A 6,094-nucleotide genomic window follows, 5' to 3' on the forward strand; every position below is an offset into this window, starting at 1 on the left:
TTTTGAACCAGGACCTACTTGTGCACTTTGCCACCGTCATTGAAAGGACGAGTTTTGCGAAAGAATAGTTTAATACCAGCATTGGGGGACAGAGGCAGTCAGATCTCTGAGTTCAAGGCCAGCCTGGTCTACAGAGCGAGTTCCAGGACATCCAGGGCTACACAGAAAAACCATAGATAAATAAATAAATAAATAAATAAATAAATAAATAAATAAATAAGGATGGCTGGACAGACGGACGGACAGGGATAAGAGTTTATGCATCGGTCTCCTTATGCTTACCACAGGTTGTGTTCCTGTACTGACTGTATAGAAAGAGGATAGACATGCGAAGCCCTGTACACATCCATCCCTTAGGAATACTCATAACAACCTGAAAATGTGCAGAGAGGAATCTTAACATCGGCCTCCATGATCTCTCCGCTGCTTCTTCAGCCTCGCTCCAGTCTCCTCCTCTCTCTAAAACTTTTCTCCCGCCCATCCTTCCTTCTCATCCAATGACAGGCCTTGTTCTATCTTGTACCTGCCTTCACCTGTATGGCATCCTACACCTACCCTGTGTACACCTCAGCCGAGGCCACTGTGCCTGGTCTGTATTGTGAATGGGTAGACATGGGGGAAAAAAAAAAGAGTTTATACATCGAGTGGCCAGAAATGACAGACCCGAGCCTCAATCTTTCCCCCCAGAGGGTACAGTTAAAGAACATGTATAAGATGACGTACCATTTCAAGCCTGACGCCTGACCTAAGCTCTATCCCTGGGGCACACATGGCGGGGGGAAGAAAGTGACTCTGAAAGCTATCCTCTGACCTCCGCATGCACCTGGGAGTGTTCAAAAAACAGTAGCAGGGTGTTCTAAGGTTGGGGACGGTAACTGGTGAGGCAATTGGTGGTTGCTCTGCACTAAGATCATTTTCCCACGTCTCTTCCTGTGACGATGCTAGGGATAGAATCAGGCTTTGTGCATGGTACAAAAAAGCTATATCTGAGCTATATCCCCAGCCTGCACAGTTCTCTGCCAGATACTTGTGTCTGGTGTGTGTGTGTGTGTGTGTGTGTGTGTGTGTGTGTGTGTGTGTGTGTGTGTGTGTGTGTGTTTGATAGCAAGCTGTCACTCACTGGACGCTTTTTATTTTTTATTTTTTTTAATTTTTTATTTATCACATATAAGTACACTGTAACTGTCTTCAGACACCAGAAGAGGGCATCAGATCTCATTACAGATGGTTGTGAGCCACCATGTGGTTGTTGGGATTTGAACTCAGGACCTTGGGAAGAGCAGTCGGTGCTCTTAGCCACTGAGCCATCTCTCCAGGCCCCAACCCCCTTTTTAAAAATTATTTCTGGGTTTTTTTTGTTTGTTTTTTAGATTTATTTATTTATTTTATGTATATGACTACACTGTCATTGTCTTCAAGACACACCAGAAGAGGGCATCAGATCTCATTACAGGTGGTTGTGAGCCACCATGTGGTTGCTGGGATTTGAACTCAGGACCTCTGGAAGAGCAGTCAGTGCTCTTAACTGCTGAGCCATCTCTCCAGCCCCACTTAAAGCATTTTCTAACCATCTCCCAGCTCTTCCTTCCGTAGGCAACACGGGTTTCTTGTGCACACTTCTACTTTCGGCTGACCACATGGATTTACATGTCAGCTGATCATATGGCTTTATATGTCTGCTGATCATGTAGATTTATGTCTCCTACACCGTTAAAAAGTTGAAGGAAGGAATGCGTGCTGTGGTCCACAATCTGATTGTTCTGTTTTGTTTTTCTTTTGAGGCAGTCTCATGTAACCCAGATCGCATTCCAAACTCCTGATCTTCCCTTCTCCACCTCCCAAGCCTGGAGTTGCATTTACCATATTCTGTATCTTAGCTTGTTACTAAATTACTATCAGGAGGTAAAGCAGGGGAGGGCCATGGAAACATGGATACAGAGGTGTGTGTGTAAACAGGCGACTGCTGACATTAACAAAATCTCTACTGTTTCTAGGTTTCCACTGCAGGAATGTGTCCCACATTATAAAACCTCTTTCTGTAAGAAAACATAGCATTCTCACCTGGTAACTGGTCATCAGTGGATAGGGTTTGTGCATCTGAGTTAACTGCTAGGGGCAAGAAGAGGGCATCCTCTGTCCTGAGCTGGAGTCAGGTGACTGTAAGGCTCCCAGCAATAAGTATTAATTGGGGGTTTCTACCCCACCTTAGATCATTGAGTTGCCAAATAAAGGACACAAAACCTTTGTATTTATTTATTTTTGGTTCTTTTTTTCGGAGCTGGGGACCGAACCCAGGGCCTTGTGCTTCCTAGGCAAGCGCTCTACCACTGAGCTAAATCCCCAACCCCAAAATCTTTGTATTTATAAAAAGCCTTACAGCACTAGAGCTGGGCAGACATCAATCCTCTGTGCTATTTGGTCTGCTTCCCTGTCAGTAACCCTGAGCTATGCCATGTTCCTCCTGGGCCACTCCTATTCCAAGACACTGGCCCTCATGGCCAGGTGCTCATGACCCACCTACCCCATGATGACGTCTTCCTTCTTCTTCTTCTCTCTTTCCTCTCTCTTATGGTTCTTGCCTCAGACCCCAAGCTCAGGAATCAAAGCCCACCTACCTCTCTTCTGCCCAGCTACAGACTGTAGGCATCTTTATTAACCAATCACTGATAACTTGGTGGGGGGGTTATATAACAAAAGCTGGTATACAAGGCGATCTGCTCACTTTGCAGCAACCAGATCTTAGCACTTCAATAAAAGCAGGACCAGACCAACCCACTCCAATTGTGCTGCTGTGTGATAAATCCTAATTATGATAATTACAGTAATAAAAATCAGAATTTAGAGTGAGAACAATATCCGAGTTCTCGTTACCTTATTATTAGTGTGATTTTACAAAGTTACTTGACTTTATTGGTTAAAAACAATCATCTGAATCTCCCTTCATTGATTACTCCAATATCTGTGTGCTTGTGATTTCAAGTGACCAGAGGCAAGGAGAGGGCTGGAGTCACAGGTGGTTATAAACCTCTCAGTGTAGGTCCTGGGAACCAAACGGGTCTTTTGCAAGAGCTGCAAATATTCTATTTTTTTTTTAAAGATTTATTCATTTATTATATATAAGTACACTGTAGCTGTCTTCAGATACCCAGAAGAGGGCATCAGATCTCTTTACAGATGGTTGTGAGCCACCATGTGGTTGCTGGGAATTGCACTCAGGACCTCTGGAAGAGCAGTCGGTGCTCTTAACCGCTGAGCCATCTCTCCAGCTCCAGAGCTGCAAATATCCTTAACTGCTGAACATCTCTGCCAGTCCCTTAGTTTTACTTTTATTTATTTTTACCAATTCGTCTTTTACTTTTTACACACCAATATTTTATGGAAATAAGTTAGTCTGAGATTAGAAATCCTCTCACTCCTGTCACTGTATTTTGGGATGTGTGTGTGTGTGTGTGTGTGTGTGTGTGTGTGTGTGTGTGTGTTAGTGAATACAACTAAAGTCCCCACTACTCAAGAGACTGAGGCAGAAAGAGTGCTTGGGTACAGAAGGTCAGGATCTCCCCAGTCTGAACAACACAGCAAGCACCCACCTTCAAAAAGGTGCTGCCCATATGCCCTCTGTCCATACCTGTTATACCAGCGGCTTTAACTCTCATTACACATCAGAATCACCCACAACATTTAGACAGTTATGGGTTCATCTAAAAGAAGACACACACACACACACACACACACTCACACACACATGCACAATTACACACACACAAACACACCCACTCACACACTCTCATACACACTCACACGCACTCACACAACCTCCCTCATTATTGGTCTCCTACCAGGCAGTGACTGGACACTCACTGGCAGCCACCCTATACTGACCTCTGTCCATACCTACAGCCTTTCCTCTTTATTTATGTACCTATTTGAGACAAGGTCTCACTACACAGCCCAGGCTAGCCTTGAACTTTTTTTTTTTTTTTTTTTAAAATACTCCAACCTGGCCTTGAACTTGTTATAAACAAGGTGGTGCTTGAGGTTCTCTAAGTGCAAGGTTGACTTCCAGGAAAATGTAAAATGCAATTCGTAGCCTCTATCTTCAAGCTGTGATGCTTTGCTCTCATTAGGAGTGCACAACTTTAAGCAAGACAGCTTCTATCTGCTTCCTTATGGTGAAGTGAAATATGAACGGGAGAAACCATGTGAAATACCAAGTGAGGGCTCAAGCTTGGGCAGCTCAAGTTCTCAACAAATGTTAGTGGCAGTTGGCAAATTCTTAAACTAGACAACTGTTAGTCAACAAGAGAACCATCCAGGAGGGTGTCATCTGTCAGGCTTAGTATAAGGGACTACTGTTTGCTGAGCCCCATCTTCCAAACTGAACTACATCTGGGTGGATGAGAAATGTACATTTCTAGCCAGGTTTGGTAGCATATGCTTTTAATCCCAGCTCTCTGGGGGCAGAAGCAGAAGGATCTCTGTGAATTGGAGGCCAGCTGGATCCACACAATGAATTCAAAAGGGTTACACAGTGAGACCTCCTATTAAAAAGAGAGAAAGGAAGGAAGGAAGGAAGGAAGGAAGGAAGGAAGGAAGGAAGAAAGGAAGGAAAGAAGGAAAGCAGGTAGGCAGGCAGACAGACACAAAAGCAGAATGGTGGTAATGCACCCCTTTAATCCCAGCACTTGGGAGGCAGAGGCAAGTAGACTTCTGAGTTCAAGGCCAACCTGGTCTACAGAGTGAGTTCCAGGGCATCCAGGGCTACACAGAAAAACCCTGTTTCAAAAAAGAAAAATAAACAGGGAAGAAATTAATTTACGTGTCTAACAAGTCTCAGCTGATACGGGGCCTAGAATGGACTGACATTATTTTAGAACTGGATAGCAACAGAACTGGTGACAAAGAGCACTGGCTGCTCTTCCGGATGGCTTGGGTTTGATTTCCAGCATCCACATAGCTTTTAACAAGATTTTGTTAACTCCAGTTCTAGGGTATTCAGTGCCCTCTTCTGGCCTCTGCAGGCATTGTATTCACAAAGTGCACAGATACATACTCAGGCAAAACGCCCATGCATAAGAAATTTAAAACAAGCTACGCAGAAACAACAGACTGGTTAGTAACACACACGCAAACTTAAACAACTATTTTCTCTAAGCATGCATTACTGTGTAACTACCATTACACAGGAAAAAACCCCATCATACATTTTGCTTACTCTATTCATAAAACTTAGAACCTGAGCTGGCCCATAGACGTGCTTAAATCTTAACAGTACAGGAAGATTTACAATGCATGCAACGGAGAGGTGGAAGCATAAAAATTGTGAGTTCAAGGTGATCATGGATTACATAAGCAGTTTCAGGATAGTCTGCCTATCAATTGAGATCCTGTCTCAAAAAACTGATTAGAAGAAAAAAAGAGCAATAATTACTGATTAATTAAAATTATTCTTTAAAGAGTGTTACAATTACTGAAAGAATTGTAGCTCTTTTAACAGAGAGCAGGGAGATCTTTATATTCTGGTAGAGTTTTACCTCTACACTAAAAGGGGCACCGCATAAAATGGTAACTAATCTTTATTGAATGAAAGCTATACTAGACAATCTTAGGAAACGTCTCTAAATTCATCCCAATTGACTGTTCGATAGGCATTCTTTTCATTAAAGGAATAAATCGGGGCAGAAGTTGTCCAAACATTTAACTAATCGGCCCAAACTTGAACTAATAAGCACACAATCTCAAAGCAAGGGTTAGCCCACCCTGCCATCACCACGTGTGTCTCAAAGGTCAGGGTGAGCTCTACCTGAGGGACGCAAATCAACGGGGTGAAAGGTTAACAGGAAGTGGATACGAGACAAGCGGTCCTTAATGTCACGACACGACGAAAGGAGCGTAACTAAAAATAATCTGACCTAGTTTTCTCAATACCCTCTCAGCTGGTAAAGCCATAAAGAAATTCTGGGAAATGTGGAAAATCTGAAAAGAAGAAGAAAGAAAAAGAAAAGGCATGAAACTCAGGATTACGTCCCAGACACTGTCCAGAACGGGATAAAACACATACGCATGCGCAACATCCGGGTTCCCGGAAGCATGCCTA

The 6,094-nt window shown here is 43.4% G+C and overlaps 1 non-coding gene and 1 pseudogene across 1 annotated transcript; both read left to right on the plus strand.

The window, feature by feature from the left end:
• The first annotated feature begins 265 nt into the window (after window positions 1-265).
• On the plus strand, window positions 266-393 carry LOC116914111. Its single transcript, XR_004389676.1, has one exon. It is a non-coding gene; the product is annotated as a small nucleolar RNA SNORA51 (small nucleolar RNA).
• Window positions 394-503: 110 nt separating this feature from the next.
• LOC116914110 lies at window positions 504-616 on the plus strand (annotated as a pseudogene).
• The last annotated feature ends 5,478 nt before the right edge of the window (window positions 617-6,094 follow it).

Source organism: Rattus rattus, chromosome 12, assembly GCF_011064425.1.
Source record: "Rattus rattus isolate New Zealand chromosome 12, Rrattus_CSIRO_v1, whole genome shotgun sequence".
Lineage (NCBI taxonomy): Eukaryota > Metazoa > Chordata > Mammalia > Rodentia > Muridae > Rattus > Rattus rattus.